Source organism: Vulpes vulpes, chromosome 12 (genome assembly GCF_048418805.1).
Source record: "Vulpes vulpes isolate BD-2025 chromosome 12, VulVul3, whole genome shotgun sequence".
Classification (NCBI taxonomy): Eukaryota; Metazoa; Chordata; class Mammalia; order Carnivora; family Canidae; genus Vulpes; species Vulpes vulpes.
Genome location: NC_132791.1, coordinates 31,258,216 through 31,282,949, shown reverse-complemented (window position 1 = coordinate 31,282,949; position 24,734 = coordinate 31,258,216).

Below are 24,734 nucleotides of genomic sequence, written 5' to 3'. Positions count from 1 at the left end.
TTAATACATATCATGTACCTCCCTGGTCATATACATGAATTGCTAATGTAAAGATACTGAATTTGCATATGTCAAGGGTCTTTACCACCTTTGTGAATACTATTTAAGACTGCATTGGCTGGACACCTGGATGGCTCAGTGGTTGAATGTGTCTACCTTTGGCTCAAGTCCTGATCCGGGGGTCTGGGGTCTGGGATCGAGTCCCACATGGGCTCCTTGCAGGGAACCTGCTTCTCCCTCTGCCTGTGTCTCTGCCTCTCTCTCTTTCTGTGTCTCTCATGAATAAATAAATACAGTCTTAAAAAAAAAAAAAGGATTGCATTAGCCTTTTTGACAGTCATATTGAATTGTGTTGACTGAAACATATATCTTTTTCAGTGGGTGTTCTCAGATCTGGTACCCTGTGACTGAAGACTGACCTAAAGGCTAGGACCAATTTATCCTATCATTGCTTTAGTATGAATCTTCCCATAGTAGAGATTCATATTCAGTCTATACTAATTCACTTCTGGGACCCTAGTGTTACTTGCTTGGTTCTGCTATCAACAAAAGTAGGACCAAGTAGCAACATGATACAAGTATGAAAGCAACAGAAAGGAGGAAATTCAGTAGTTTGATATTTTGATTGATATTTATAGGGTTCATGCCAGTAAAAATGATTGTTCAGACAGCATTAATGTAGTTACTGACTCAAGCAATGTGTTCATCATGCAATATTTTGATATCATTAATCTTTTAATAATAAGGAATGGATACAGTCTTTCTGAAAGAAAGACAATATAAGGCAGTTTGGGTATGAAGTTTGATTAAATATATCTAAAATACAGATCATGAGAATGGGAGCTTTTACATCTGTCATATTTATTGGGAGATGAGTATTCTAGATCTTTGAATTAATTTAATAATATAACCTTCAAATCACATGCTTTAAATTTTTAAAAAGTGAAATAAATGATGAGAATTATTTCAGCCCAATGGATATTTTTTAAGCTGAGAGCAAAGTGAAGCATATCATAAAAGAACCAATAAATAAGAGAAGATAATCAATATGCTCAAATAGAAAAGTATGCTTAGCACACAAAAGTGAGCAGTTTCTGAGGTTGCTGGTGCAAGGGAATTATTTCTTTCAATAAAATGAATCAATTGTAACTAAATTTCTGAATAATCTTTTCATATTTGATTTTTTGATGCATGAAATTAATTTTACTGCAGATTTTTAATATAACAATATATTTTGGACATAGAGGACTTTCCTAATTTAGTATTTGAAACCTTGTGCAAAGAAAAATATTTTCATGTTTTTATGTTTTCTTGTATTAGCCATAGCTCTCAACACTCTTTTGAGGAAGCTTTTATTTTGCTTTGCCACATCTCAGTAAATAGAATTTAGTTGAATTTGATAAAACTAGATGCACACGATGAGGTAGGTAATTTAACTGTCAAGCAAACTGTAGGTATTTAGGCTACATAACATTTTTTGTTTTTCTTCCAGGAAAGTATCATTTAAAAAGCATTCATTTACTTCAAAATACTTCCTCACCTATCCCCTCTAAAGAATTTCAATACTATTAGTAAAAAATATTTTGAAATACTGGTCATAAAGTAGTTTTAAAACATTCCCGTGAAGTGCTTTAGAGCTTCACCCTGTAGCATTGGGAGTATTCATTCCTGTTCAAACACGAGAACAGAAAACAAGGCTGGCTGTAGCAGTTGCCTGCTTCAAAAGATGCAAGTCGAGTGGAAATCAGAAAAAAGAACAGGCAGCACAGATGGTTAAAAGTAAGTTAGTGTTTCTGAAATTAGCTTAAATTGTTTTAATAGCTATTTGTATTTTAATAGCATCCTTTAATGATTCATATTTTGAAATTATATCTATGAATATAGGTGCCAAATTGAGAAAGTATTTGCATATTTATAGGAATTTTAATTTTCAGAACTTGAATCTTAGACTGATATGAATCACCCTAAATGCCAAAATCTAGAAAAACAAAAGCTCCCAGTTTTTATTATCCTTGTTTTCTGATTTTGTAAAAAAAAAAAAAAAATCTGTTTAAACATCTAAATTTTCACTAAACCGTATAGAGGCTGGCTGTATTTCTAGGAGGATGTTCTAATCATTCATTTTCATTTATGTGGTGTATTATGTTACCTGAAAAGCTATTAAGGTAGCAGACTACAATGACAGAAAAAAACAATCCCAGAAACAGAATTCTATTGCATCAGGGTCCGTTATACATTTTTCTTTCTTTGTCAACTCGGGGTGGGCAGTTTTTAGAGATCTGACCTATCCTTCCTTCTTTGTTTAAGTATTTTTAAATTCTAGTCATTGTGCAGTGAGAATTTGCAGGTGTTTCTCAGAGAACTTTTTCCCCTCTAGCTGGATGTGGAAAGGACAATGCAATTAATAACAGATGGCACGGGATGACCACGTCCTTGAGAGAACGCCTTATTGGCACCTCCTGCTAATTGTATCACATATAACACAACTAAAAGCATAATAAATCTGAACTGGGGGACATTTTATGCAAGAGCTCTTCTCCTTTTCCAGACGGTAAATTGCTCAGCTCTTGAAATATCTATAACCTTGTGACACCTAACTTGCATTAGCTTAATTGCCTTTTTTCCCCCTTTCCCTCCCCCTGCTACACACTCTCTCTCTCTCCACCCCTTTCTCTCCCTCTCTCTCTCTCTCTCTCTCATATTTTTTCCCTCTTGGGTATTAGGGAACAACTGGGCTTTTGTTTATCCACCTAGTTTAGTGTTGGGTCTAAAACAACTATATATCCTGGCTGGTATAGAATTTGGTCAGAGTTTGATCTCCTAGCTTTAATGAGAAATTATTCTTTTAGAGGGCTTTAAAACACTTAATATTAATGTTGGGAAAGAAAATATATGTCTAACTGTTGATTTAATAAACTTGCAGAAGAGAACTTAAATTAATTGGAAAAACATGTAAGCTTCACATGGACATGCATGAGGCTTTCTTTTCTGCACAATGGCAGCAACTCACAACATCCTGTAGCAGTAAAAAGAATTGAATTTTCACTCCATAACCTGCTTTGTTGTTATTAATAGTTTGTAAAGTATCAGTTTTATAGTATGTCAGGATGTAACCTCCTAGCAAGCATTTTTTTCTCTTCCTCTAAGAAAATGCTTTCCTGAGTATCCTGAATTTCATTTTTACTTTCTATACATCTATTTTTAGTTTTGGAGGTTTGCCTATAAACAAGCAATCAAAAAGCAACAAGAGGGCTAAAATAAATACATCAAAATTGTGGAATACATGGTGAAATTGTGTCTTGGTTGGCTGTCTGTTATGTATATATTTATGTGTTTGTGTACGTATGTGTCCTTTCTTTTGCTAAGTAGATGTCTGTTCCTCTGCAGTGATATATCCTCTCTGGTGTGAGTCACCTTAATATTTGTGTCAGTTGAATAAACCCACCTTAAAATAATGAGAGAAATAATGGCTCATATAAAAGATGATGTAAGGGAAAGTGATCATATTCTGAGATCTTTCTGATATTAGTACTATCCCTGGATCCACTAGTGAGTACTTAAACTTTGAAGCAACAATTTTCAGGCCAATTCTGGACCTGGGACACACTTGAAATTAAATGTGAAAGAAAATGGAAGATTGTCATAATTCTGACTAGTTTCATTTGGTCTCTGGTGAGATGTAAGGCATTCTCAGAAGTTACCTGGTAGACATACAATCCCCAATAACAGGTTTGAAATGGAGCAAATAAGTTGGCAGTTTTATTAATATAGAGAGGTGGCTTTAAATCATGGTCTATGTAGCTAGTGAATGACATTGGGTAAGTCATAACACTTCTCAGAGCATCATTATGTTTCCTTATAAAGTGAGAGGTCAGGACTAGAATCAGTGATATTCAAATAGTGCTTCCTTGAAAATGAGGGGTACTTCAGACCTGTTATAGATAATGGGGTGGTGGGCAAGGGGAGAATGTAGGCCAGGGAGCCACTATTCTCAGTGAGATTTTGGTATTGCTTGTTGTGTTTGTTCATGTAAGATTTCCTTTGAGCAATTATTGTGCATACATGCCACATGGCTAAAATTACTCAAAACAATTAGACTACATAATTGCTAAGGTTTTCAATTCATTGAGAAATTCTAAGATAGGTGTATTAGCATGCGTCCTATTTAATACGAACTAATTTAGACGTACTGAATGAATGAAATGTGGCCTTTAGAAACTCTATTCTTTCTTGTTCTGCAGTTGATTTGAATAATAGACCATACAGGGATGAAAATCAATAAACTTCATTGCTTTAAAGGTGTGTGTATGTGCGTACGCATACATGTTCATTTTTAAGATGTATGTTACTTTGTGTCTCTATATTTTGAAGAAGCATTCATTGGTATAGCAGGAGGGATATCTAAAACCCATGTGAGTAATGAGTCTTCTGTTCTCCTTTGATTTCATGTGTGTCATCTTAATCCCTGGATATTTATAGTCCACAGTGCATAGGTCAGTGCAGATGGATAGTTGCTCAATGGAAACATAAAGATAGTTTTCCCTCAAAAAAATTAAAATCATAGTATTAATTATAGTGACATTTGGTCTTTGTCTCATCTGTGTCCCTGTTCATATCAGACATATTCTAGGAGCAAATCCTTATTTCTGGGTCAGTAGTCAAGTAAAGATGTTTCCTATATACAGTGGAAACACAGGCTAATGTGATAGGAAAGATACTCATTACCATATATCTCTGCACAATAATTCATCCCATTCCTGACTTTCTCACTTTGGTTGCTGTGAGGACTGGAACAATTACATAGTGAAAGTATTTGAAAAATATAAAGCCTGGAATAAATACAATAGTCTGCTTATGGGTAAGAACCTAGGCTTGCTCTTCTAAGCCTGATCACTTAACAGGTTATTTAAGATATAGTTGATGCTCAGTAAATCTTTGATCAGTGTAAATAAATGAATAAATAATAATGCTGTGTTATTTGGGCCAATGCAAAATGTAAGGTGAATGCTACATAGAGACAAGTTTCTGTTACCTGAATTGTTTATAACATAATACAATGAACAAGTGTGCATTTGCTGTTTATTATCATACATGATTGCAACAACTAAAAATAAAAAAGCTGATTCTTAAATATGTGGATGTTTCCTATATACAAATGCAAATATTGCCATTTACTGGGGCTAGGCAGGAGACAGTGTCAAAGAAAAAAGTTAGAAATCGAGCGTGCCTTTCTTTGGTTATAAGAACCTTTCTACTCTGCAACTATTATGGGTTTTGCCACTTGTTTTGAACCTAAATTTATCTCTGGTCCACACAACCAGGTGATATCTCACCTATATTATTGTAAATTATTTACATCACAAATTCTGGGTCATGAAGCAGAGGTGATGGAATATTTTTACATAAAAATGTTGGGATCATGTTTTATTTTAAGCTCCTTACACTGATCATTTTATTTGCAGTGTAAGTATGTCCTACATTAGCTTCTGGATTTGGGTATTAGTGCATTGAATGGGATCAGTTAAATAGGAAGCACTCTCTGCCTCCTGATTAATGTTGTATCTCAGATATTTGGGTAATTGCTGATATATTTGGATATAATCAGGACGAAATGTTAAATTTTTCTATTATTGTATGACTTTGGATAAGTCAATTGAAATTGCTTAGATTGTTTTCTTCAAAATAACAGTGATAAGACCAGGTACTGTTTATTTTGTAGAGTTGAAGGGCATCATAATGTTTGGTAGTAGGATTGAAAAGCATTAACTATTAAAAAGCAGGTAGTGGAAAAATACTGGCTTTGATATTTATCTGACCTAGATTAAATTTTTGACTTTTCCAATTACTATATGTTATTGAAACAGTTTCTCATACTCTAGGTCGCTTATCTATAAAATAGCATAAAAACATCACCTTGGATTGTGTAGAGGATTAGAGATAATAAAAACAGAATGCCTACTATAGAATTTCTCTGTCCTCTTCATTCAAGATGCATTCCTTTTATTACTGTTATATTTCTTGATATTACCATAAGTGAAAATACTGATTCAGGTTAGTGGTTCACAACCAGAGGAGGTTTGGGAGGTTTTTTGGTTGTGTTTTTGCCATACTATTCTCCTTAGAGATGTTTGTTAGAATCTGGAGACATTTTTGGGTCTCCCAAAAATTTCATTTGAGTGGAGGAGCTACTGGAATTTAGTAGATAGAGTCTACAGATGCTCCTAAGAATTGAAGCTCACATTCACCTGAAATGGTTATTTTGTGGTCTGTGTTTTGTACCACCTTTTGACTTAGCTATTTTCAGGAAATGAGACCGATTATGGATAATCAATGCTGCAGTAGATGGCTAACAGCATAATTACTTTAGCACAACTTTCTTTACTAACATTAGTTTTAAGTGTATATTATTTATTGTATAAACTCATGTATTTTATTCATATTAATTCAATTGGAATGTAGTCAGTGTGATTTAAGTTGGAACACAGATGAGACAAAGACCTAATGCCATCCTAGTTTACAGTAGGATTTTTTCTTTTAAGGCTAATAAACTATCTTCATGTTGTCATTGAATATTTATATACTTTGGAAATGCCCTAAAGATTATAGATTTTAAATACAAGAGAACAGAGATAACATATGTGAAAAATCCAAGAAAAGCAGATGAATCTGTGACAATCATTCATTTTATTTACCTTTACTTAAAATTAACCCTGTTTAAAATATTTTTATATCCACATTGCTTTTTAAACCTCTTAAAAATAACATCCTGATAAAGGCGAAAGGAGGAAAAATAAGTGGGAAATATCAGAAAGGGAGACAGAACATGGAAGACTCCTAACTCTGGGAAACGAACTAGGGGTGGTGGAAGGGGAGGAGGGCGGGGGGTGGGGGTGACTGGGTGGCGGGCACTGAGGTGGGCACTTGACGGGATGAGCACTGGGTGTTATTCTGTATGTTGGCAAATTTAACACCAATAAAAATAAATTTATTATTAAAAAAATAACATCCTGCAACTGAAATTTGTCTGCTATAGGTGTGGTGGGATATGTGGCAACAAGGAGAGTTAAAGTCCTGGTCCTCTGCCAGCTTATACTCTTTTATTCCTTCATTCTTAAAAGTGGACTCAGGTAGACATTTCTTGATTTGTCTTTTTTATGTTTTCCTAAGTAGGCAGCAGTATTTATAGAAACAAAGAGTGGCACCAACTTCTTTCAACCAGATTTCCCTTCCCTGAACTGTCAGTGCTTTTACACTGTACAGTCCCCCTTCTTTTCTTCCCATCTCATTCATTATATTTTGGACTCCTGTCTGCCATGTGGTGTATAAATAATAAGCCCTAACAAAGGACCCAGAAGTTGCATCAAGTGGGTAAACTTGCTGAAGGAGTCATGAGGGATAAGCAATGTTATATTGACAAGCTTCACTAGAGGGCAAGAGAGAGAAGAATTCTAGTTTTAGCTGCATTACTACTGAAAATACAGAAGGTAAGCTTGTACATTCACCCTTGGGAGGTTAGTAAATGGAATTTGTTTAAAAGTCTCTTCAGATATCTAGCACTTACTTGGGAATAAAAATGACTCCATAACGTAGGTTAAAAAATTTTTTTTTCATATCTATCCCAGAAAATAATTAATTGGTTTGTATGAAGAAATCTTAACAACAACAGAGGAAAAAAAAAACCACTGGAAAAAAAAAGCAGAATTCCTCTTTTCTGGAGTAAAAACACAAGGAAAATCTTGTGAAGCTTTAATAGGGAAAATAATCCTGCAAAAATCTTAATGTTAGAAAATCTCTTGACCTTTGCTTTCTTCTGTCTGTCAGTTGGGTATCTCTCCTTTCTCCTGTTGAGACTTGTTGGACAATCAATGTGGCAACTATGTCTCTGAACAAAGTACTGTCATGTACTGCTAACCATATCTCTTATTATAACAAATATGAATTCAAGTGGATAGCAAGGAGACATCCCAGTGGAAATTGTAGCACTTGGTTATATATCTGTTACCCACCTTACTGAACCAGAAAGGAAGTGGAGGTAGATTATCACCTGCCAGATCTGCTTGTTTGAAACCACATGTCTACCTCATGTTGGCTAGAAATCAATAGAAAGACCTCTTCCTTAGAATGGCATGAACTGAAAACCAATATCTGCCCTTCCCAGTGTTTCTGTTTAACAATGACTGGCTGTAAAATACTCTTGTGTTTGTGACCTGAGTTGGGAACTGAGTTTTGAACGACCTCTAACAAGGTTAAAAACACTGGAATATGTTATGAATTCTAAAAGCCAAACATACTGGAGACCCTGAATTGACTTGTAGAAGTAAAACCTATTGCAATTACAGATGATTAATTTCTTTTTTTTATTTTTTTAAAGATTTTATTTTTTCATTCATAGAGACACACAGAGAAGGAGAGAGAGAGAGAGAGAGAGAGAGAGAGAGAGGCAGAGACACAGGCAGAAGGAGTAGCAGGCACCATGCAGGGAGCCTGACATGGGACTTGATCCAGGGTCTCCAGGATCATGCCCTGGGCTGCAAGCGGCGCTAAACCGCTGCGCCACCGGGCTGCCCATCCATTCCCCAGATGATTAACGAAAAATTGTACAGGTAAAGGATATTAGAATTTAGGGTATATCAAGACTTTATCGAAGGATTCTTATCAAAGAATTTGGAATGCCTTAGGAATAATCCTTTAGGAATATCAGCATCCTTCCTTAGGAATGCTCCAAAAGAAATGAGCTTTAATGGTAGCATGTGAAAAGAGAAATAATGAGAATAAAGGGGATTATTAAACAATTGAAAATTCTAGAATTGAAAATTTAAAGGATATACATTAGCTTTCTAAAATCCACCATTAATATATTGGTATAGTTGTGTATAGAGAAAAACTGATTAAGGCAACTATTTAATATCCTTTTAATTTTCTGAGTATTTTGTCTTCCATTTGGTACACATAAATAAACTATAATCACTCCTATGCATACATTAGGGAAAAAAAGTAAAAAAAAAAAAAAACATTAAGATATTTCAAATTACAGTATTTAACATGAAAAGAACAGCAGAAGCATATTGAAAGAAATCACTTTTTTAAACATTGCTAACCTAGGCCTGGTGATTCTACTGACTTCATAAAATGAACAAAACACCATAACAGGAGGAGATTTTTCCTAAGGAAGTGGAAAATCTAAGTTATCTCTCTTTATTTGAAAGGATCCCCCTTTCTTTTGTGTCAATGTTATTCTGCAGAATATAATGAAAACTTGAGGAAACCCAGGGGGGGACCCGGTGCTTTTAGTAAATGAGGCAAGCTCCACTGACATACAATGAAAATTAGTGGGCTTATTTACTGCCCACTCTGGCACCTGAACTTCTACCATTCTTCCAGAAGAAGCAAGAGAAAGAGGCTGAGAAGATGCAGCTTCATATCAGGGCCTTGGCAAAGGGAATGCACAAGCACTGGAAGACCTTGAAGGTTTGTGCTTTCCTGAGAATGGGCTCATGTGGCTAACTCCATATGAGAAATAACCTGTGATGCCTTTCAAGGCAGGGAGACAGATGATCAAACTTAAAGAAATAGCAAAGTTGATTTGGGAAGTGTTTGATCAAAACATTAAGTAGATTAGATATTTTGTATTGAATTGGGCAACTTTTAGCACTTTAAAATATTGTTTCCAATCAAACATTGCATATATACACATTTTTTTTACATAATGTATTCTCATTGTTTCAAAACAAATTCTATTGAGTTAACTCTTGATGACTTCAATCAATTATCTTCTACCTGGCATTTGCCAAAGAAAAAGAAATGTAATTTTTAACACTTCTTAATGTAGAATAGCAAGTTGAAACAAACAACTATCTTAAGAAAAGTTATCTAATCAACTAACCAAGGTACTAACTTTTCCATAATGAAGCAGGAGTTGTCTTTTTCTTCATCTCATGTAGGATATTTGTATTTACTTCACCAATGGAAGAATTCTTACAAATCAAGTACTCAGAACAAGCATGCAGTGCTGAGTTTTGAGGAAGGAACCATTTCTCTTGATGTTTATATGACCTTAGAATCTCTGAGGTTAATGTGTGCCTATGTAAATTTGTTACTAACCAGGCAGCAGTACAAATGCAACTTTCACACTAAAATAGTCTTTCTAAATTAAAAAAAATTAAGGAATAAAGTAAAAAATTAAAAATCACTGACATAAGGCCACCACATTTTTTTCCATATTACAAAAAGAAAGCATTTAAGAAGTTATTACCCTTGAAAAGAGGGATATAAAAGAGGAGAGAGATGAAGGGTAGAAAAAAAAGTTTCACAAACTGTGTATTTATAATACGGAAAGACAGTATGCAGCCCTGTTAATTAGCAGGACATATGGCAGCTATGCCTGCAGATGGTACTGATATGTAACTAGACTATTGGCCAGTTGGCTCACTGGGCAGTACTAGACACTGTTTCACTCTTAGTCTGTAAAATCATATAGATTGACTCCCTCAGGCCTGAAGACAGGGTTAGCGCCCACATACACAAGAAATACCAAATCAGGAGTCAATCATTTTTCTAACCAGAAAGGTCAAGTATTGAACTTAATCAGATGGGTAAAAACAAGTCACTTGTCAACTTTGTCTTAGGGATAGGGTCTCAGATTCTTGTTATCTCTGTGACAGCAATGTCTTGGGTTTGGAAAACTGCAATAACAGAATGGAAATACTATATTCAGTATTTTAGAACTAAATACAAAAGTTTTTAAGTAGTAAAGTGGATTTGGGGAATATATGAAAAATCAGTGAAGTACAAAGAGTATTATTTTTCACTGAAATATTGAGAAGCATATTTCAAATATTTTTTGATATAGTAATTAATTGGCCTTCACCTACCAGGCAATGCAATGAGAACTTTATACATTTAAATTTTCACACACACAGGGAAGACATCTTAGTACCTACCATTTGTGACTGAGAAAGTAGACACTAGGAAAGGCTTATGAATTTGGTTCAGCTCTCCTCGCTGCTATGTGGTATAGCCAGAAATTAAACCACCTCTCTCTGGAGCTAAAATCTATGGTCTTGCCACCAAACTAATATGAACTTCATTGTTTTGTGTTCTGTGTTGTTAATTTTTATTTATTTTTATTTTTTTAAAGATTATATTTATTCATGAGAGACACAGAAAGAGGCAGAGACATAGGCAGAGGGAGAATCAGACTCCTTGTGGGGAGCCTGATGTGAGACTTGATCCCAGGACCCCACGATCAATACCTGAGCCAAAGGCAGATGCTCAACCACTAAACCACTCAGGTGCCCCACTTTCATTTTTTTTTCTCAGCTGTTCTGTTGTTTTGCCCTTAATTGTTTAATATACCTGGACATTTAATTTTTACTAACATTAATAGGTTAAATGTTAATTATGTAGAACTGGTCATTTGTTTTTTGTTTTTTGTTTACTTTGATCAGCAGAAACAACAGACTTTAGTCCAGTTGATTCTTTTTGATGTTATTGGCTTTAAGAATGAAGAAATTTTTTTCTTTTGCAAAAATCAGACAATTACAGTGTTTCCCTTGGAATAAATATTATGGCACAAATATAATAGTTTTAGAGATAATTAAGTTTTTTCTCCTTCAAGATTAGACTTGCAATGTTAATGTTATGTTCAAGACATAAATATAATCACATAGCTTGTAAACAATCTAATAATTAAAGGAGTGTGTGGTTATTGCTTTTATGAAAAAAAAAAGAATGGCTTTTAAAAAATATCCAACACTAAGCACATGGCTAACTTGATTCTGGGTAGTGTGAAATTTAGAAAGTATTATAGTATACATGTTTTGAGAATTTTTGCTATCCTATTCCTTTGCTCTTTGCTTTAATTAATTGATTTATTTAATGCCAAGATATAATTATCAGAAGATTCAGAGAACATTTTTTAAAATATCTCTTAGGTAGGGCAGCTCTGGGTGGCTCAGTGGTTTAGCTCTGCCTTCAGCCCAGGGCCTGATCCTGGGGATCCAGGATCAAGTCCTACGCTGGGCTCCCTGCATGGAGCCTGCTTCTCCCTCTGCCTGTGTCTCTGCCTCTCTTTCTTTTTGTGTCTCTTATGAATAAATAAATAAAATCTTAAAAAATATATCTCTTAGGTACTAATAACTGTGCCAGGGGTGCTTTTCATCCTTTATCTTGTTTAAATTCAGGTAAATTTCGTATTGTCTTCTCCTTAGTACTAAGGAAAACAGAACTCAAAGAGATCCACTGATTGGTCCAAACAGATGGCACAACACATATCTAAGCCTACATCTCTCTGGCCATAGAGGATTGGCATTTTCCCACTACTTTAGAGTCTTTGTGAATTTGCAAATGCATCACCGACTTCCTTGACTTTCTTTTTTAGTGCTCGCAAAATAGATGTTGGAATAGCATGAGGGGGAACATTAAGGAAAGTTGGGGAAATAGTGTTTACATTTGAGGCTGTCTCAGTCCTTGAAATCAGTTGCTAACATGGTTATACATAGTTGAACACTCATACATTGAATTCAATTCTTTTTTCTGCACTGACTTCACTTTGTTATCAGTTGGGTAAAATATTTTTATTTTTATTCTTGTTTATCTTCAGTAGACAGTGGTTCTTAAATACTTAAGCTCTACATTTACCATTTATTTTTTCAAATGAGATTTGTAAAAAATATATTTTTAAGTATACTTACATTTTAAGGGACTATTTCTGTAAATTCTTTCTGGATGCCAATGTTCTTTAACTCCAACCCTCCTGACCCCCATATTTTAGAAGTATTAAATCAAACTTTCTGTTGGAGCAGTTATCTGCTTCTAAGGAAGGTAATTTTCTTAGTATTTTAAAAATAAAAATCCTTTGCAAGTCTTATGAGGATTGATCTCTGTCTAGGGTTAGAGAAACTAATTTAGGCATGACATGATGAAGAGATAAAGGCAAAAAATAAAAACACTATGTCAGCCCATCATGTGTAATTAGTATGGTCAAGGCTGTATTTTTCAAACTTTCAGAATCATGTTTCATTGAATATTAATCTTGCCTATTACCCTGCCTTCCCCAAATGACATGTGTATACACGCACACACACACACGCACACACTTTTTACTTAAAAATCACCTAAACGTGCACATTAGCCCATTAAATGCCATGGCAAGCTTAAGAGAGAGCCTCCCTTTTTAACTAAAGCTAACTCATTTATTTAGTCAGAAAACTTGCCTTTTATGTGATACCTATTAGCAACTTCTAGAACCAGAACTCAAAGTTCATTGTAAGAAATACTTTTCTAAGGACATGTCCAAAGCCACAATAGAAAGGGATTTACTGTAACCAATTTGAAAGTATGATTAAAAAGAATGAGAGGAAATCATCAAGAAGAGAAACAATGAGAGCTTGAAGTAAGGCCACAGAACAGAATAGATTCAACACCTAACTAGAGTAGGACGTAGAACGCACCTGTTTTAGTGACTTAGATGAATAGGAAAGAGTAGCTAGCACATACCAGGTCTGCCTCCAGTGATTGGTTACACAGTGTTATTATTTGATGACAGGAAGTCAGGAAGAGGAATTGTTAGATAAAGGTAAGGAATTCACTTTTGGACAGTTGGCTGGGAAATACTTGGAGTTCATCCAAATTGATTTTTCCAGTAGAAGCTAGAAATAAGTTTGGAGCATACCAAAAAAAAAAAAAAAATCTCAGAGAAGATAGAGATGTTGGAGTCACCATGCTGTATGCAGCTCCTGAGAGATGGATGAGACTTTGGATGACTTCATCTTTAACTGGTAGGGATCCAATTACTTCATTAAATCAGCAGTGCAACAAGATGCTGAAAATGCAAACTGTATTTTGCTACCATAAATCTTGTTTTGAAAAAGATAAAAAAAATTACCTACATATTAAATATTTTAGATAGTGCATGTAGCAAGGGATCCATGATGCTGAAACTGTATTGCCCCACAGAGATACAGGCAGAATTAGAGAAAGTTAGTGTCTGAAGATGTTTAAACTTCTCTGTGGACTTATGCCAATGAATACTGCATTAAGCTTATAAATACATTAATCAAGAAAAGAGGTGTTGAATAATGATTTATCCAGAACTTAAAAATCTTTGATCTATTTGAAGCAGGCTGACAACATTATAGGAAATAGTAAAAGCATTTCCTGTTAAGCATTTGCTTCTTTCATTTACAGTAATTCTCTGTTCCTGCTCAACTACTCACTTTTGTCTGAAAGTTCTGTATTTATATTCAATTCAATAATCAGTGACACCTACTGATAAATGGTGTGTTTGAGAAGGTTTGTGTGCTTTCAGGTTAAGTGAACCTTGAGTTATCACTTCCCCTTTCAAGAGGATAATAATAAGAGTACTGACTATTGTATGCTAAGTGCCCACCACCTAGTACATTACTTTAGTAGGAGCTTTGTACATACTATCTAATCTTCAAATCTACTTTGTAAGGTGAGTTTTATTATTGTCCTTTAAAAACCTAGAAACTGAAGCTCTGAATGTTAATATTCAAAAGTATAAAATCAGTATGAAGCAGAACTCAATTTTGATTATTGGGTTGAATGATTCCATAGTCTGTAGTCTTCAAATTGCTTTGTGCTTCCTACACATGGAAGATTTAAAAAAATGTTGGGAGAAGAAAGAGAAATGATGCCTTTCTACATTAATTACATACCATAGAGTGACATTTATATGCCAATATTTATACTGTATAAACAAATTTCCCTAATTATTTGTAATAGCAGTTAACAGCAACTAATATACATAAGCAAGATATTCAGTTTTTGAGCTTTGTTTTGCTCTGGAGCAATTTGGGCAATGATTTTAAATAATATAGAAGGTAACTAGCCCTTTATCTGATATGTCATTTGCAAATATCTTCTCCCATTCTGTAGGTTGTCTTTTAGTTTTGTTGACTGTATCCTTTGCTGTGCAAAAGCTTCTTATCTTGATGAAGTCTCAATAGTTCATTTTTGCTTTTGTTTCTTTTGCCTTTGTGGATGTATCTTGCAAGAAGTTACTGTGGCCGAGTTCAAAAAGGGTGTTGCCTGTGTTCTCCTCTAGGATTTTGATGGACTCTTGTCTCACATTTAGATCTCTCATCCATTTTGAGTTTATCTTTGTGTATGGTGAAAGAGAGTGGTCCAGTTTCATTCTTCTGCATGTGGATGTCCAATTTTCCCAGCACCATTTATTGAAGAGACTGTCTTTCTTCCAATGGATGGTCTTTCCTCCTTTATCGAATATTAGTTGACCATACATTTCAGGGTCCACTTCTGGGTTCTCTATTCTGTTCCATTGATCTACGTGTCTGTTTTTGTGCCAGTACCACACTGTCTTGATGACCACAGCTTTGTAGTACAACCTGAGATCTGCATTGTGATGCCCCCAGCTATGGTTTTCTTTTTTAAAATTCCCCTGGCTATTCGGGGTCTTTTCTGATTCCACACAAATCTTAAAATAATTTGTTCTAACTCTCTGAAGAAAGTCCATGGTATTTTGATAGGGATTGCATTAAACGTGTAAATTGCCCTGGGTAACATTGACATTTTTACAATATTAATTTTGCCAATCCATGAGCATGGAATATTTTTCTATCTCTTTGTGTCTTCCTCAATTTCTTTCAGAAGTGTTCTATAGTTTTTAGGGTATAGATCTTTTACCTCTTTGGTTAGGTTTATTCCTAGGTAGTTTCCAAAATCTATAAAGAACTTATTAAACTCAACACCAAAGAAACAAACAATCCAATCATGAAATGGGCAAAAGACATGAAGAGAAATCTCACAGAGGAAGACATGGACATGGCCAACATGCACATGAGAAAATGCTCTGCATCACTTGCCATCAGGGAAATACAAATCAAAACCACAATGAGATACCACCTCACACCAGTGAGAATGGGGAAAATTAACAAGGCAGGAAACAACAAATGTTGGAGAGGATGCGGAGAAAAGAGAACCCTCTTACACTGTTGGTGGGGATGTGAACTGGTGCAGCCACTCTGGAAAACTGTGTGGAGGTTCCTCAAAGAGTTAAAAAGAGACCTGCCCTACGACCCAGCAATTGCACTGTTGGGGATTTACCCCAAAGATTCAGATGCAATGAAACGGCGGGACACCTGCACCCCGATGTTTCTAGCAGCAATGGCCACAATAGCCAAACTGTGGAAGGAGCCTCGGTGTCCATCGAAAGATGAATGGATAAAGAAGATGTGGTTTATGTATACAATGGGATATTACTCAGCAATTAGAAACGACAAATACCCACCATTTGCTTCAACGTGGATGGAACTGGAGGGTATTATGCTGAGTGAAATAAGTCAATCGGAGAAGGACAAACAGTGTATGTTCTCATTCATTTGGGGAATATAAATAATAGTGAAAGGGAATATAAAGGAAGGGAGAAGAAATGTGTGGGAAATATCAGGAAGGGAGACAGAACATAAAGACTCTTAACTCTGGGAAACGAACTAGGGGTGGTGGAAGGGGAGGAGGGCGGGTGTTGGAGGGGAATGGGTGACGGGCACTGAGGTGGACACTTGACGGGATGAGCACTGGGTGTTTTTCTGTATGTTGGTAAATTGAAGACCAATAAAAATTAATTAAAAATAAATAAATAAATAATATAGAAGTTAAATATTGAATTATTGAATTGCTAAATCTATATAAGGAATGCCAGATAATTGTCCAAACTTAGGAACTGGCATGATCTCAATTTAAAAAAAAAGTACTGTTCTATTGGTGCCTGCCTTTTCCAGAAATATCGTATTTAAGGTTTTTTTTTTTTAAGAAGGACATTAGAAAATATATTTAATATTCCACAAAACTGCTCTGCTTTGCCTTTTAGAAGGAATCAGAGGAGGGAAGGTATCAGTCAGCAGATCATTTATTCAAAATCTATTAAACAAATTAACTCACCATTGATTAGTTTCCCAAATGGCATGATGAGTTGGTGAACTAAACAGGATTCTGACATCAGAGAAATGCACAACTCTTCTTGGATCACGAAAGTTCTTGATTATAGTTTGTTTAATTTACTGTGCTCAATGAAATTCATTATGCCTTCCATATCAGGTATATATGGGATTAAACTTCTAAAATTTATATTCAAAATGATGGAGTATTCTCTTAGAGTCCTGATATTAATAAAAATTTACCTCAAAATTTGCTGTTGTCAGTATCTTAGTCTCTAACATTGATCTATTTTTCTACATGTACGTGTTTAAAATGAATTCTCACAGATAAGTAAGACAAGTAGAATTGAAAGCAAATATAGCCAAAGGAAAGATGTGTGAAAATATTTATATAGAGTGGTCTTAAATGGTACCAACATGCATTAAGAAATGTGTTATATAAAGGCAACTTTCCTTATATCTAGGTGAAATATCTACAGTAATGCTAAATGCTTTTTGATAAGTTTTGACATTTTAAAATGAAAGCTATTTTAACAAAAACACATTCAAGAAAAATGCTTAAACATTTTAAATGCTGCCTAATATGGTGAACATATTTTTGTTTCTCTTAAGGGTAGGGTTTTTGTCAAATGGATTTTTGGTATATTATGAAAAATACTGAAAATAATAATGAATTAAATGTTTGTGTATTGGAGGTGGAGGAAGAGCCTAATGAAGCAAATAACATGTAAATATTTCCTTCAGTCAAATAAAACTGTCATCTCTAATACTTCTATTATCTCACCAAATTTGTTTCCATTCAGTGTATTAGATCATAACCAAAGAGATCACTACTTGTAATCTTCAAGAACAAATCAGAAATACAACTATCTGTAGAGCGAATCATTTTTAGGAATATTTTTACTGATCAATGACTGCTTTTTAACTCCAAACTGATCTTATAGAGAAATAACAATGCTTAGCACTTTTATAATTCTTTTTGCCTCCAAATAACTCAACTGATTAATCTTTAGAACACCTCTGTGAGGTGACAAATTGGCGAGAGCTGTTCCCTCATAGTGATATAATTAATTATGATTATGTACATATATTTAAAAAGTTATAATTTATTTCTTAAATTTGTAGCTATTATCTAATGTAAATTCTATTACATTCATTTGATGAAGAAATGATGTTGTAAAATGAGAACATATTTAAAATAATGTCTGTGGACACTTTAGGAGAAAATTAAACTTGGGCTTTGGTCTTCCCATTTGTGTGTGGAGCCTATTTGAAACAGTGGGATATGATTGGATATATCTGGCCTAGGACTCAAGAGTCCCAAGATTATAGCCTTAGTTTTTTCATTAACTTATATATTTGGCCTTGAAACTTATTTTTCTCAGCTATAAAGTAGTGATAATGTTACTTATGTACCTGGTCTATATTACAAGGTGTTTGAAAGTTAAATGGGACAATTTATGTGAAATCACTTTATCATTTTAAAACATTCAATATTTTTTAAAAATGTATTTATTGAGTGTATACTACTAGAATACACATGGTGAAGGGCATGTAAAGAGAAGAGCAAGTATATATAGTGAATCTGTATGAGATGGAGATACTATGACTCTAGTGTGCTTGGCACATCCTAAGAATGTTTCTTAATTAGTACCTTGAAAGGATGAAATATGGGGCTGAAAGTCCTTCAGATGGATGACATGTGAACTGTGGATAAATACATGTGTCTCATCCTTTTCATTAGTTATCACGTCTTAACAAATCATCAGAACAAAGGATGGTACTGGCTGTATTCATGCAGTGACCTATGTGGTAATCACTTCAGGACCTCTGTCCACTGGCTTGACCCCATACCTCTCCACCTCAAATGTACAACCTGAGAAGCACTGCCTTAAATCAAAAACATTTTGTTTTTTTGTAGAGGGAACAGCTCCCATGGCAGGCACTGTCATCCTCATTTATTTTTCTTGATTTCTCCTATATGATCGATGGTTCCTTGTGAGGCTCCTTTGCTCCTCTAAAATCGGAATGCTCCAGAGATCACAGTACTTGGGGACTTTTTTCTAAGTTGTCTCATTTGTTGGCTATAATGCTATCAACTCTCAAATTCAAGTGTCAGTTTCCTATTTCTTGGCAGTACTTCTCCTCTCACCAATACCTACTCACTATCTGAACTTGGATATGTCTAGCATGTGTATCACACTTAAGTCCAAACCATATTCCCGACTCTCTCCTGTTTTGATATGTTCTATCTACAACTCTTTAGTCATAGATGGCAACTCTATTCTTCAAATTATTGAAACAAAAGCTTCAAGGTCACCCTCTCTTTCTTTCTGTCTCAACATATTCTATTGGCTCTGCCTTTAAAATATATCCACAGTTCAGTCACTTCTGATTACATCCACTAGACTATCCTGACTCAAGCTACTAATGCCTTATCCTATCCTAATAGTTCCTAACTGTTCTTGCTTCCACCCTTATTACCCTATAGGATATTTATAATAATCATACAAGTTGTGGTTCTCCAACTGCAACATGAATCAGAATTATCTGAAACTCTTATTAAAATATATGTTGCTGGGCTCCATTTCCAGAGCTTGCGATTCAGTAAGTGGAACCACAGAATTTGCATTTCTACAAAGTTCCTTGATAATGTGAATGCTGATGGTCTGAGGACCATCCTTTGAGAACGTGTGATGTAGAGCATTGCTTCTAAGGTATGGCCCACTGACCAACAATATCACGACGACTGGGAAGCCTGTAGAAATACAGAATTTTGGACTCCACTCACACCCAATAAATTGGAATCTGCATATTAGTAGGATGCCAAGGTGATTGTTTTATGCGTGACAGTCATAGAAACAAGGATGAAGAATATTCTTTTTACATTTCAAGTCACATGATGTTATTCCTTTATACAAAATAGATTTTCATTTCTATATGGATAAAACCCTCAATCTTGACCAGGTTTAGAAAGTTCTGTGTGAACTAGGTTCCTGTTAAATGTTCTGACTTTCTTTCTTCCCCCGCATCTGCTGTTTTACTGCCCTATTGTTACACTGGTCTCCCTTTTTGAACTCAGTTATGTTCTGACTAGGCATATTTGTTTTTTCCCAACCTGGAATGCCTTTTCCCCGGTACCAGTGTGGTTTATGACCTCACTTTCTTTGGCACTCTGCTCCAAAGTCACATCAGTAGAGACCCTTTTTACCAACAATACCTGATAACAGTTTCCCCCCCTTAACCTGATACTTCAGTTATTTCTTAACCTGCTTTAGTTTTCTATGTTGGCCATCACAATCTAATGTACTATGTATTTATTTAGTAGCTAATTTCTAGAACATAAATTTTTATTACAGGTATTTTGACTCTTTACTTTTTTATGTGCAATGTCTAGAACAGTGCCAGGCACATGATAGGCATGATAAATTTCTTGAGTTTTTAAAATATTTTCCCAGGACTGAATTTTGAATGAGAAGATATGAGAGCTGGCCAGTATAGGGTGTTGAAGAGGAGGGAAAAAACACAGTTCATGATTAAGATTTGACAGAAAATAAGTTGACTAGAAGATAGAATTTTTCCATAATTTTTTCTTAGATTAATAATGGTTATTAATGAAAATATTGGCTTATAATTTAGATATAATTCTTCTGTATGACATATTTTCTCCAGTTTTATTCTTTATTGTAGGATGATAGACCAAAATGATGTGAAATTTACTAATGCATTTACAGTCTGCTTAATTTACACCATAGACCCAGCTGTGACTACTTTTGGCTAAAGAATTTTAAATTAATGGTGATAATGTACACTGGTGTGTACAGTGGGAAAGAGGTAGCCAGTAAAAAGATGCAGGGATAGGTGTTAGGACTGTTTTTATTTAATGCCTTTGTTAATGATCTGGAAGGAAGAGTGAGAAGTTCATTAATTAAATTCACTGGTTTACTAAATTGGGAGGTGCCAGTAACACCAGGGAGGAGAAGAAAAAAACGTGGAAGGTTTTAGAGGAGTCAGACAGAGTGGAGGGATGTGAATTGGAATTCCATATATAAGAAAAAGAAGTTCAGACTTAAATATGGAGGACATATTTGAACAGTTGTCTGTGATAATATTCCTTTGTTAATGATAGTAGCATCAAAAATGTTGAGGAAAATAATTAGGATGGCTGAATTTTGACTCTTCAAAATTCAAGAGTGGTTCAGCTTTAGCCAATGTCATTTATGGGCAGTAAGCCATCATAGAAGCCCTGGTGAAAAAAAGACAACTCTTATTCCTCAACTGTAATTAGATTTGTATTTAAATATGTCAGGCAGGGAACGTGTGGGTAGCTCAGTGGTTGAGCATCTGCCTTCAGCTCAGAGTGTGATCCCATGGTCCTGGGATTGAGTCCTGCATCAGGCTCCCCACAAGGAGGCTGCTTCTCCCTCTGCCTATGTCTCTGCCTTTCTCTGTGTGTCTCTCATGAGTAAATAAATACAATATTTTAAAAATAATAAATATGTCTAAGGATATTGGTTGCAGGTGGCCCATGTGGGGCACTATGCAGTGTTCTAGGAAAGAATTCTTTCCCAGAATGGAATGGGAAATGGGACTGGATTAAGGGCTGCTTAGATAATCAGTCAGAGTTGGAGGTGGAAGTGATTTTTGAGCTCAAGTCTTCATTCAAATTGTATTCTGGTCCAGAGTCCATGGATTCATTTCTGAATCCTAGAGCAAATTTTTCACAATGTAAAAAGACAGTAAAACTGTTAGGTTGAATCATACCTAATTGGTCATAACTGGTCAGATCATGATAGTTTTCTGTGTTTCAACTGATGAGCTGTTTGGTGGAAGAATGCTAAAGTCATAAGGCACCAGCTAGCCTGCTGCCCTAGGTGTGGGCACCTGCACTGAGGAGTGCCTGGCAACTTGAGTACTGACTAATGTTAGGGAACCAGTGGTGGGCAGCAGATGCTACACTTCTGCTGAGTGCTAACAGAGGAAATGGAACTTCTAATAAGAGTTAGCAGCTGGAGGAAGGGAGAAGGGAAATGAATTTCATGAAGAACCCTAGAAGATGAATCCATAGATGGGAAGACTTAAGGTTTATCAGATATATTTTGGAGTTCCCACAGAGAAGATATTTGGAGTCAGAAATACTTTAGAATTCTTATTTGCATGTTTATATTTTGCCTCAGGTTGTTGTGACACAGAAAATGTAGTTATAGACTTGGTATAGTAGGGCTGAAAGCAGGGCAAAATTAGAATCCGAAGGACTTCAGGAAATCTGTGATAGGTTCAAGACTGTAATCACTCTGATTTCTCCTGTCTGCTCTCCTGAAGAATGTGTCTGTGGAAGCAGATGATATTCTCACACTTTAAGTGCAGTCACTTTGAAGAGGAATGAGGTAGGACCATAGTTTTTTTTTTGCCCGTGGTGGTGTTACCATGTGTGTGTATCGGATCATTTAAGAAAACACACTGTTGGTACTCCCTCAAACTAGAGTGCTCAGAATACCAGGTGTTCTCTATCTGAAGAGCCTGTAAAACTTCCAGACTCCTGGCATTCTGAAGCCTTCAATAGAATAAAGCAAAAAGAGAAATGCATGCATTCTGTACTTCCATGTAGGGTGTCCCTGTTTTGAAATATGTGTGAGGGATATTAAACAACACACTATCTCACTCTGATTCTTAGCTGCCTTAGGTATAAAATAATAGGACTCACCGGTTGCTCTTGATTGCTTTTTTTCCTGATGTAATATTCTATTATACTACTGTATTGATACTTTTAGTGGAATATTAGGTGTTCTTTACATATTTCAATTTTGTAACTGAAATATTTTTTTAAAAAATCAACAAGTACAAATGATAGCTACCATTTAATGATAATAAATGGTTATTGTATGCTCGACATTCTGCTAAGGAATTTTCATGACTTACCTGATTTAAATCTTAAATAAGGTTAGAATTCACTTAGTGCCCATAGTACAGCATAAAATAACAAGGCTGCAAGGACTAAGAATGAGATTTGTTTTGAACTTGTTTTCATTCTTACCATCACCATCTGATTGGGCACAGTGACTTTTTCTGGTACAGTGAAATGTTTTCTTCTCCCCCTTTTTTTGTAACTATTAGAAGATGCAATCAATTAAATGCAACTAATATCTATAAGTACAGTATGCAAGTGTGTGTGATCAGTGTGATTTAAAAAAAACAACACAATTTGGGGTAATAAGGTCAGAGGGCTTGTTTTCTCTTGCAAAAAGAAAGGTGTCATCAGCACAACCCACTCTATCGTTTTCTGTACCACCAGAAAAGAAATAGAGTATAGGTGAACTTTATCAAGATGCCTTATTGCCACTCTACCTAGAAACATTTCTCAAAAGGCCAATTCTTTACAATGCTATCTCCCTGGCTTTGCATCGTGTTTAAATTATGATGAACTCCTAAGAGAAGCATGCTAGATTAAAGCATTTTTCCATTCTTTTAAAACTTCAAACCATATCGTAGGAACTATTGATTTTTATCCAAGTGTCCTCTCTCTAGTATTTTAGAAACTTTATTCAGACAAAGTAATTGGTAGTTCTAGGCTCCTTATTCTCACAGCTGCCAGGTCCCCTAATTTGGAGTAGAGAGTCAACCATCCTTAATAGATGATTTATAGCAGGGCAAAAAGAGCTATTGGACACCTGGAGAGTAGAGTAAATGTACTGTATTGAGCAGCTGAGGATGTTTCTTGACAGATTTTGTTTTAGGTAAAAATGTAAGACATTTTCTTCTATAGATTTCTTAAAACATATATTGTAAGAGAAAGAAAATCCATATGGTATTGATTTATTTAAATGTTTTAAAAATTAGATATTGGGAGAGCCTCTTATATTTATATTTTTCTTAGAGAACATTTTATTTCTCCGAGAATAAAGAAAAAGAAAAAAGACCTGAAAATTCATGGTTAGTTCCAAATTTAAAGTCAGATTTGACATGGTTTTTAAAACATGACCAAACAAAAATAAGTCTGTGGTTTCACAGAATAAAGTAAGCTTCAGGGGGAAGCCGGCAAGCTGTTTCTCTGGAAGACTCCTTATTCCCTTAGTCAAAACAGAGCAGCAAACAAATAAACAGAGCCCTCAAGTAGTAGCACCAAATGGTAGTTTGGTACATAATTCTACAGAATTTATAGCTTTAAGGATACAGGGCGGGGTATCAATTCATGGTTTCTTTCTCCTTTATGCTACAAAACAAAAGAACTCTGTTAAAAGAGGTAATGAATTGTGTGGGCTGTAATTGCTATTCTGTCACTGTTACTGGTTTACAGTGCTTCAAAGTAAGCTGGAAGTAGGCTGTACTGTGTAGTCTGCTAATCTATACTTGTTGGTAAACAGAGGGGAGAAGGAGAAATAACCATCTTCCGGAGCTATTTTTAAAGAGCACCTTTACTCTGGCTACATGGACTAAAATGTTACCTAATTTTATTCAGTTTGAGGTAGTTTTTATAATGACACACAAAATGTTTACAAATTCTAAGCCCCACAATATGAAGTACAGGGTGATATTATATGAAGAATAATATAAAGGAGCTTTCTTTTTTCTTTTTTTTCTTCTTTCTTTTCTCCTTCCTTCCCTCTTATCCTCTCTTCCCTCCCCTCCTTTCTTTCTTCTTTATCTTTCCTTTTTCTTCTATTATCTATAGATACAATTAACTAGTTTGATATGTTTTTTATATATTTATTTAGGCATTTCTTACTTTTCAGTTAGATATGGCCCTGAGAACATAGAAATGTTGATTTTCTTAACCTGGTCCCTCAAAACTTCTTTGTATTCAAAAACACAAAACACAAC